Source organism: Arachis hypogaea, chromosome 5 (assembly GCF_003086295.3).
Source record: "Arachis hypogaea cultivar Tifrunner chromosome 5, arahy.Tifrunner.gnm2.J5K5, whole genome shotgun sequence".
NCBI classification, from domain to species: Eukaryota; Viridiplantae; Streptophyta; class Magnoliopsida; order Fabales; family Fabaceae; genus Arachis; species Arachis hypogaea.
In genome coordinates, this window is record NC_092040.1 from 73,626,133 (window position 1) to 73,637,230 (window position 11,098).

Here is an 11,098-nt window from a genome sequence, read left to right on the forward strand (position 1 = left end):
TTCTACAAGAAATATTTTTTGGAGTTAGTAAGGGACGCTAGAGAGTTGGAGTTTATGCAGCTGAAGCAAGGTTCTATGTCTATAGCCGAGTATACGAGCAAGTTTGAGGAACTCTATAGGTTCTCTGATGAGCGGATAATTTATACACTTTTTGGCATTATTTTTAGTATGTTTTAGTTAGTTTTTAGTATATTTTTATTAGTTTTTAGTTAAAATTCACTTTTCTGGACTTTACTATGAGTTTGTGAATTTTTCTGTGATTTCAGGTATTTTCTGGCTGAAATTGAGGGACCTGAGCGAAAATCTGATTCAGAGGCTGAAAAGGACCGCAGATGCTGTTGGATTTTGACCTCCCTGCACTCAAAGTGGATTTTCTGGAGCTGCAGAAACCCAATTGGCGCGCCCTCAACTGCGTTGGAAAGTAGACATCCTGGGCTTTCCAGCAATATATAATAGTTCATACTTTGCCCGAGATTTGATGGCCCAAACCGGCGTTCCAAATCAGCTCAAAACTGCCCGGCGTTAAACGCCGGAACTGGCACAAGAATGGGAGTTAAACGCCCAAACTGGCACAAAAGCTGGCGTTTAACTCCAAGAGAAGTCTCTACACGAAAATGCTTCAATGCTCAGCCCAAGCACACACCAAGTGGGCCCGGAAGTGGTTTTTTATGTCATTTACTCATCCTTGTAAACCCTAGGCTACTAGTTCTCTACAAATAGGACCGTTTACTATTGTATTCTTATCTTGGTAGCTATCTTTAGTCTTATGCTATCTTAGATCATGGGCGCTGGCCTCACGGCCATGCCTAGACCTTGTTCTTATGTATTTTCAACGGTGGAATTTCTACACACCATAGATTAAGGTGTGGAGCTTTGCTGTACCTCGAGTATTAATGCAATTACTATTGTTCTTATATTCAATTCAGCTTGTTCTTGTTCTAAGATATCACTTGTTCTTCAACATGATGAATGTGATGATCCATGACACTCATCATCATTCTCACCTATGAACGTGTGCCTGACAACCACCTCCGTTCTACCTTAGATTGAGTGAATATCTCTTGGATCCCTTAATCAGAATCTTCGTGGTATAAGCTAGAATTGATGGCGGCATTCAAGAGAATCTGGAAGGTCTAAACCTTGTCTGTGGTATTCTAATTAGGATTCAATGATTGAATGACTGTGATGAGCTTCAAACTCCTGAAGGCTGGGCGTTAGTGACAGACGCAAAAGAATCACTAGATTCTACTCCAACCTGGTTGAGAATAGACAGATGATTAGCCGTGCCGTGACAGGGTGCGTAGAACATTTTCACTGAGAGGATGGGAGGTAGCCACTAACAACGGTGAAACCCTACATACAGCTTGCCATGGAAAGGAGTAAGAAGGATTGGATGAAGACAGTAGGAAAGCAGAGAGACGGAAGGGACAAAGCATCTCCATTCGCTTATCTGAAATTCTCACCAATGAATTACATAAGTATCTCTATCTTTATGCTTTATTCATATATCATCCATAACCATTTGAATCTGCCTGACTAAGATTTACAAGGTGACCATAGCTTGCTTTATACCAATAATCTCCGTGGGATCGACCCTTACTCGCGTAAGGTTTATTACTTGGACGACCCAGTGCACTTGCTGGTTAGTTGTGCGAAGTTGTGATAAAGAGTTGAGATTACAATTGTGCGTACCATGTTGATGGCGCCATTGATGATCACAATTCCGTGCACCAAGTTTTTGGCGCCGTTGTCGGGGATTGTTCGAGTTTGGACAACTCATGGTTCATCTTGTTGCTTAGATTTGGTATTTTTCTTCAGAGTTCTTAAGAATGAATTATAGTGTTTCAAGGTGATGTTCTTATCATCACCAAAGCTGATTGATTTTCATCAATTTAGCTCTTGAATGTAATGTCCTGCTGAAGCTTGGCTAGCCATGTCTAATTCCTTTAGACTAAAGCTTTAGACTAACATTGCATGATTCCTGGAATTCTCATTAAGAATTTTGATATCTTTATTTTCTTTTCCACTTAATTTTCGAAAAAACCAAAAAAAATACAAAAAAAAACCAAAAATATATTATGTTTCTTATTGAGACACTAGTCTCATTTTAAGTTTGGTGTCAATTGCATGTTTCCATTCTTCTTGCATTTATCATGTGTCTTTAGTGATCTTCAAGTTGTTCTTGATGATTTACTTCCTCTGATCTTTAAATTCTCTTGTCTTGAGTGTTTTGTTGTTTCTCATATGCATTCTCAACTTGTTAGTGTCAATAGTATACAAACTTATAAGTTTGGTGTCTTGCATGCATTGTTTATTTGATTTCAGTTGCATTTTGATTATTCCTCATTATTAAAAATCCAAAAAATTTTTAATTTGTGTCTTTTCAAGTCAATAATACAGAGAATTGAAGATTCAGAACATACTACAGAGGAATTACACAGAAAAAGCTGGGCGTTCAAAATGCCCAGTGAAGAAGGAAAACTGGCGTTTAAACGCCAGCCAGGGTGCCTGGCTGGGCGTTTAACGCCCAAAAGGGGTGAGTTTTGGGCGTTAAACGACAGAATGTGCACCATTCTGGGCGTTTAACGCCAGGATGGCACAAGAGGGAAGATTTTGTTTTTAATGCCAATTTTTTTCAAGTTTTCAAAATTTTTCAAAATCAAATCTTTTTCAAATCAAATCTTTTCAATCAAATCTTTTTCAAAATCAATTTCTTTCCATTTTCAAAAATACTTACTATCAATTAATGATTTGATTCAACATTTCAAGTATGTTGCCTTTTCTGTTGAGAAAGGTTTAATGTTTGAATCATATCTTTTCTTGTTAGCCAAGTCATTGATTTTCAAAATCAAATCTTTTCAAATTGTTTTTCAAATCATATCTTCTCAATCATGTCTTTTTAAAACTATATCTTTTTCAATCATATCTTCTTAAAACACATATTTTTCAAAATAGTTTTCAATCATATCTTTTTAATTTCTTATTTCAAAATCTTTTTCAAAAATCACTTGTTTTCTTTTCCACTCTTAGTTTTTGAAAATCAATTAGTGTTTTTCAAAATGTTTTTAAAATCTCTTACTTAATATTCGAAAATTTTTCCCCTCTTCTCATATCCTTCTATTTATGGACTAACACTACTCCTCAATGCACAATTCGAACTCCATCTTTCCTTGATAAGTTCGAATTTTCTACCTCTTCCTTCTATTTTTCTTTTCCTCTGACACCTCAAGGAATCTCTATACTGTGACATAGAGGATTCCATATTTTCTTTTTCTTTTCTCTTTCATATGAGCAAGAGCAAAGACAAAAGCATTCTTGTTGAGGCTGACCCTGAACCTGAAAGGACCTTGAAGCGAAAGCTAAGAGAAGCTAAAGCACAATTCTCTGTAGAGGACCTAACAAAAATCTTCAAAAAAGAAGACATGGCAGCCGAAAACAACAACAATGCCAACGATGCAAGGAAGGTGCTGGGTGACTTTACTGCACCTTCTCCCGACTTCTATGGGTGAAGCATCTCTATCCCTGCCATTGGAGCAAACAACTTTGAGCTTAAGCCTCAATTAGTTTCTCTAATGCAACAAAATTGCAAGTTTCATGGACTTCCATTGGAAGATCCTCATCAGTTTCTAGCTGAGTTCTTGCAAATCTGTGACACTGTCAAAACCAATGGGGTTGACCCTGAGGTCTACAGACTTATGCTATTCCTTTTTGCTGTAAGAGACAGAGCTAGGATATGGTTGGACTTACAACCTAAAGAAAGCGTGAACTCTTGGGAAAAGCTAGTCAATGCCTTCTTGGCAAAGTTCTTTCCACCTCAAAAATTGAGTAAGCTTAGAGTGGAAGTCCAAACTTTTAGACAAAAGGAAGGTGAATTCCTCTATGAAGCTTGGGAAAGATACAAACAATTGATCAGAAAGTGTCCTTCTGACATGCTTTCTGAATGGAGCATCATAGGTATCTTCTATGATGGTCTATCTGAACTGTCCAAGATGCCATTGGATAGTTCTGCTGGAGGCTCTCTTCATCTGAAGAAGACGCCTGCAAAAGCTCAAGAACTGATTGAAATAGTTGCAAATAACCAATTCATGTACACTTCTGAAAGGAATCCTGTAAATAATGGGACGAATCAGAAGAAAGGAGTTCTTGAGATTGATACTCTGAATGCCATATTGGCTCAGAACAAAATATTGACTCAGCAAGTCAATATGATTTCTCAAAGTCTGTCTGGAATGCAAGCTGCACCAGGCAGTACTAAGGATGCTTCATCTGAAGAAGAAGCTTATGATCCTGAGAACCCTTCAATGGAAGAGGTGAATTACATGGGAGAACCCTATGGAAACACCTATAATCCTTCATGGAGAAATCATCCAAATCTCTCATGGAAGGATCAACAGAGACCTCAACAAGGTTTCAACAACAATAATGGTGGAAGAAACAGGTTTAGCAATGGCAAGCCTTTTCCATCATCTTCTCAGCAACAGACAGAGAATTCTAAGCAGAGCCACTCTGAATTAGCAACCATGGTCTCTGATCTAATCAAAACCACTCAAAGTTTCATGACTGAAACAAGGTCCTCCATTAGAAACTTGGAGGCACAAGTGGGTCAGCTGAGTAAGAAAATTACTGAACTCCCTCCTAGCACTCTTCCAAGCAATACAGAAGAGAATCCAAAAGGAGAGTGCAAGGCCATTAACATGACCTACATGTCCAAATTTGGAGAGGAGGAAGAGGCATTGAGCACCACTGAGGAAGGCCTCAATGGACGTTCACTAGCCTCCAATGAGTTCCCTAATGAGGAACCATGGGAATCTGAGGCTCACACTGAGACCATAGAGATTCCATTAGATTTACTTCTGCCATTCATGAGCTCTGATGAGTATTCTTCCTCTGAAGAGAATGAAGATGTCACTGAAGAGCAAGTTGCCAAGTACCTTGGAGCAATCATGAAGCTAAATGACAAGTTATTTGGTAATGAGACTTGGGAGGATGAACCCCCTTTGCTCACCAAAGAGCTGGATAACTTGACTAGGCAGACATTACCTCAAAAGAGACAGAACCCTGGGAAGTTCTCAATACCTTGTACAGTAGGCACCATGACCTTCAAGAAGGCTCTGTGTGACCTAGCGTCAAGCATAAATCTCATGCCTCTCTTTGTAATGGAGAAGCTAGGGATCTTTGAGGTGCAAGCTGCAAAAATCTCACTAGAGATGGCAGACAATTCAAGAAAACAAGCTTATGGACTTATAGAGGATGTTCTGGTAAAGATTGAAGACCATTACATCCCTGCTGATTTCATAGTCCTAGAAACTGGGAAGTGCATGGATGAATCCATCATCCTTGGCAGACCCTTTCTAGCCACAGCAAAGGCTGTGATTGATGTGGACAGAGGAGAATTGATCATTCAAGTGAATGAAGAATCCTTTGTGTTTAAGGCTCAAGGATATACCTCTGTCACCATGGAGAGGAAGCATGAAGAGCTTCTCTCAAAACAGAGTCAAACAGAGCCCCCACTGTCAAACTCTAAGTTTGGTGTTGGGAGGCCACAACCAAATTCTAAGTTTGGTGTTGAACCCCCACATTCAAACTCTAAGTTTGGTGTTGGGAGGTTCCAACATTGCTCTGAGTATCTGTGAGGCTCCATGAGAGCCCACTGTCAAGCTACTGACATTAAAGAAGCGCTTGTTGGGAGGCAACCCAATGTTATATTTATCTAATTTTCCTTTGTTATTTTATGTTTTCTGTAGGTTGATGATCATGGGAAGTCACAAAATCAATAAAAAAAGAAAAAACAGAATGAAAAACAGAAAGAAAAATAGCACACCCTGGAGGAAGACTTTGCTGGCGTTTAAACGCCAGTAAGGGCAGCAAATGGGCGTTTAATGCCCAGTCTGGCACCATTCTGGGCGTTTAACGCCAGAAAGGGGCACCAGACTGGCGTTAAACGCCAGGAAAGGGCAAAAAGCTGGCGTTAAACACCAGAAATGGGCACCAGCCCGGCGTTTAACGCCAGAATTGGCATAGAGAGCATTTTTGCTCCCCACTTGGTGCAGGGATGACTTTTCCTTGACACAGGATCTGTGGACCCCACAGGATCCCCACCTACCCCACCACTCTCTCTCTTCTTCACCCATTCACCAATCACCTCAACACCTCTTCCCCAAAAACCCCTCACCTATCAAATCCCATCTTTCTCTTCACCACTCACATCCATCCTTCATAAAACCCCACCTACCTCACCATTCAAATTCAAACCACTTTCCCTCCCAAACCGACCCTCACATAGCCGAACCTTACCCCTCTCTCCACTCCTATATAAACCCATCTTTACCACCTCATTTTCACACAACCTAACCACTACTCTCTTCTTTCTTCTTTTGCTCGAGGACGAGCAAACCTTTTAAGTTTGGTGTGGTAAAAGCATTGCTTTTTGTTTTTCCATAACCATTTATGGCATCCAAGGCCAGAGAAACCTCTAGAAAGGGGAAAGGGATGGCAAAAGCTTTCACCTCCGAGTCATGGGAGATGGAGAGACTCATCTCAAGGGTGCATCAAGACCACTTCTATGAAGTTGTGGCCATGAAGAAGGTGATCCCCGAGGTCCCTTTCAAACTCAAAAAGAGTGAATATCTGGAGATCCGACATGAGATCCGAAGAAGAGGTTGGGAAGTTCTTACCAACCCCATTCAACAAGTCGGAATCTTAATGGTTCAAGAGTTCTATGCTAATGCATGGATCACCAAGAACCATGATCAAAGTGTGAACCCGGACCCAAAGGATTGGCTTACAATGGTTCGGGGGAAATACTTATATTTTAGTCCGGAAAATGTAAGGTTGGCATTCAACTTGCCCATGATGCAAGGCGATGAACACCCTTACACTAGAAGGGTCAACTTTGATCAAAGGTTGGACCAAGTCCTCATAGACATTTGTGAATAGGGTGCTCAATGGAAGAGAGATTCAAGAGGAAAGCCGGTTCAACTGAGAAGGCATGACCTCAAGCCCGTGGCTAGAGGATGGTTGGAGTTTATCCAACGCTCAATCATTCTGACTAGCAACCGGTCCGAAGTTACCATAGATCGGGCTATCATGATTCATAGCATCATGATTGGAGAGGAAGTAGAAGTTCATGAGGTTATATCCCAAGAACTTTATAAGGTGGCGGACAAGTCCTCTACCTTGGCAAAGTTAGCCTTTCCTCATCTCATTTGTCACCTCTGTTATTCAGTTGGAGTTGACATAAAGGGAGACACCCTCATTGATGAGGACAAGCCCATCACTAAGAAAAGGATGGAGCAAACAAGAAACCCCTCTCATCATGAAATCCCTGAGATGCCTCAAGGGATGCACTTTCCTCCACAAAACTATTGGGAGCAAATCAATACCTCCCTAGGAGAATTGAGTTCCAACATGGGACAACTAAGGGTGGAGTACCAAGAACATTCCATCCTCCTCCATGAAATTAGAGAAGATCCAAGAATCATGAGAGAGGAGCAACAAAGGCAAGGAAGAGACATTGAGGAGCTCAAGCACTCCATAAGATCTTCAAGAGGAAGAACAAGCTGCCATCACTAAGGTGGACCCGTTCTTTAATCTCCTTGTTCTTTATTTTTCTGTTTTTCGAAAAATCATGCTTATGTTTATCTATGTTTGTGTCTTATGATCATTAGTGTCTTAGTGTCTATGCCTTAAAGTTATGAATGTCCTATGAATCCATCACCTTTCCTAAATGAAAAATGTTCTTAATTGAAAAAGAGAAGAATTGCATGAATTTTAAATTTTATAACAGATTAATTATTTTGATGTGGTGGCAATATTTTGGTTTCTGAATGTATGCTTGAACAGTGCATAAATCTTTTGAATTTGTTGTTCATGAATGTTGGCTCTTGAAAGAATGATGAAAAAGGAGACATGTTACTGAGGATCTGAAAAATCATAAAAATGATTCTTGAAGCAAGAAAAAGCAGTGAATACAAAAAAAAGGAAAGAGAAAAACGAAAAAAAAAGAAAGAGAGAGAAAAACGAAAAAAAGAGAGAGAGAAAACAAAAAAAATAAAGTTGTGATCCAAAGCAAAAAGAGTGTGCTTAAGAACCCTGGACACCTCTAATTGGGGACTCTAGCAAAGCTGAGTCACAATCTGAAAAGGTTCACCCAGTTTTGTGTCTGTGGCATGTATGTATCCGGTGGTAATACTGGAAGACAGAGTGCTTTGGGCCACGGCCAAGACTCATAAAGTAGCTGTGTTCAAGAATCATCATACTTAACTAGGAGAATCAATAACACTATCTGGATTCTGAGTTCCTCTAGAAGCCAATCATTCTGAATTTCAAAGGATAGAGTGAGATGCCAAAACTATTCAGAGGCAAAAAGTTAAAGCCCCGCTCATCTAATTAATACTGATCTTCATAGATGTTTTTGGAGTTCATTGCATATTCTCTTCTTTTTATCTTATTTGATTTTCAGTTGCTTGGGGACAAGCAACAATTTAAGTTTGGTGTTGTAATGAGCGGATAATTTATACGCTTTTTGGCATTGTTTTTAGTATGTTTTTAGTATGTTTTAGTTAGTTTTTAGTATATTTTTATTAGTTTTTAGTTAAAATTCACTTTTCTGGACTTTACTATGAGTTTGTGTGTTTTTCTGTGATTTTAGGTATTTTCTGGCTGAAATTGAGGGACCTGAACGAAAATCTGATTCAGAGGCTGAAAAGGACCGTAGATGCTGTTTGATTTTGACCTCCCTGCACTCGAAGTGGATTTTCTGGAGCTACAGAAACCCAATTGGCGCGATCTCAACTGCGTTGGAAAGTAGACATCCTGGGTTTTCTGGCAATATATAATAGTTCATACTTTGCCCGAGATTTGATGGCCCAAACCGGCGTTCCAAATCAGCTCAAAACTGCCCGGCGTTAAATGCCGGAACTGGCACAAGAATGGGAGTTAAACGCCCAAACTGGCACAAAAGCTGGCGTTTAACTCCAAGAGAAATCTCTACACGAAAATGCTTCAATGCTCAGCCCAAGCACACACCAAGTGGGCCCGGAAGTTGATTTTTATGTCATTTACGCATCCTTGTAAACCCTAGGCTACTAGTTCTCTACAAATAGGACCTTCTACTTGTATTCTTATTTTGGTATGTATCTTTAGTCTTATGTTATCTTAGATCATGGGGGCTAGCCTCACGGCCATGCCTAGACCTTGTTCTTATATATTTTCAACGGTGGGGTTTCTACACACCATAGATTAAGGTGTGGAGCTCTGCTGTACCTCGAGTATTAATGCAATTACTATTGTTCTTCTATTCAATTCAGCTTGTTCTTGTTCTAAGATATCACTTGTTCTTCAACTTGATGAATGTGATAATCCGTGACACTCATCATCATTCTCACCTATGAACGTGTGCCTGACAACCACCTCCGTTCTACCTTAGATTGAGTGGATATCTCTTGGATCCCTTAATCAGAATCTTTGTGGTATAAGCTAGAATAGATGGCGGCATTCAAGAGAATCCGGAAGGTCTAAACCTTGTCTGTGGTATTCTGAGTAGGATTCAATGATTGAATGACTGTGATGAGCTTCAAACTCCTGAAGGCTGGGCGTTAGTGACAGACGCAAAAGAATCATTGGATTCTACTCCAACCTGATTGAGAACAGACAGATGATTAGCCGTGCCGTGACAGGGTGCGTAGAACATTTTCACTGAGAGGATGGGAGGTAGCCACTAACAACGGTGAAACCCTACATACAGCTTGCCATGGAAAGGTGTAAGAAGGATTGGATGAAGGCAGTAGGAAAGCAGAGAGACGGAAGGGACAAAGCATCTCCATTCGCTTATCTGAAATTCTCACCAATGAATTACATAAGTATCTCTATCTTTATGCTTTATTCATATATCATCCATAACCATTTGAATCTGCCTGACTAAGATTTACAAGGTGACCATAGCTTGCTTCATACCAACAATCTCCGTGGGATCGACCCTTACTCGCGTAAGGTTTATTACTTGGACGACCCAGTGCACTTGCTGGTTAGTTGTGCGAAGTTGTGATAAAGAGTTGAGATTACAATTGTGCGTACCATGTTGATGGCGCCATTGATGATCACAATTCCGTGCACTATTCTCAAGGGTATGTCAATGATCACTTGAGTCCTATGAGGGTTGGAAGTGCATCAAATACCAAGGTGGTCTTTGGGAGAACATTATGACTGTTGTGTCTCTGTTAGAGATTCGGATATTTTTTGAGTTAGTGAACAAAGCGAGGGTTGTTGAGGATTGTTCTAAGAAAGTGGCATTGGCAAGGAACACTCGTGGACGCAACAACAACAGAGGCCGTGGAAAGCATTTTCAGCCTAGAGCCCATAACTTCAAAAGGGGTGGACACACTTTTCAATACCCTTAAGGTCAAGGAAATTTTAGGAGAAACAACTATGATCAGTACCTCCAGGAAAAAGAAAGAGGTGGATGCTTTATTTGTGGACTGCCTGGACACCTGGCAAGGGACTGCACTCGTGGGAGAAACCAGAATGAGGTTCAGAACCAACATCAAGGCCGAGTATTTGCAGTGCATGCCGCTGATGCGACCAAGTTAGATTTGTCGATGAGAGGTAAAGGTTTTATTTGCGATCTCATGTTGATTGCATTGTATGATACACGAGCTTCACATTCATTCATTACATTTGATAAGGCTACTGAACTAGGGTTGAGAATCTCAGACTTAGCTTTTAGCTTGCATGTGCATACCCCGTCTCAAACAGTTGTAACTAGATTAGGTTGTAGGCAGATACCTTTCAAGATCGAGGATAGATCTTTTGTTCATGACTTATTCTATTTGCTGATGCTTGGATTGGAGATGATTTTGGGGTTTGATTGGTTGTCAAAGAACCGAGTGCTATGATTGCTTTAAGCAATCAATTCACTTTATGTCAGAAGCTAAAGGAGGAGTAGTTGTAGCTGAGGGATCTTACCTGAACTCTGTAATGGTGAAATGTAGTGGAAAAGAATGTCAGGTTTATATACTTTTAGCTATGAATGCTTTAGGTGATGAACAAAAGTTAGACCGAATTTCGGTAGTTAGGGATTTTTCCGAAGTGTTTTCTGAAG

The 11,098-nt window shown here is 40.2% G+C and overlaps 1 non-coding gene across 1 annotated transcript; it reads right to left on the bottom strand.

Moving 5' to 3' along the window:
- Positions 1 to 3,827: 3,827 nt before the first annotated feature.
- LOC112804900 (small nucleolar RNA R71) lies at positions 3,828 to 3,935 on the bottom strand. The gene has a single exon (XR_003203517.1). It is a non-coding gene; the product is annotated as a small nucleolar RNA R71 (small nucleolar RNA).
- Positions 3,936 to 11,098: the final 7,163 nt, after the last annotated feature.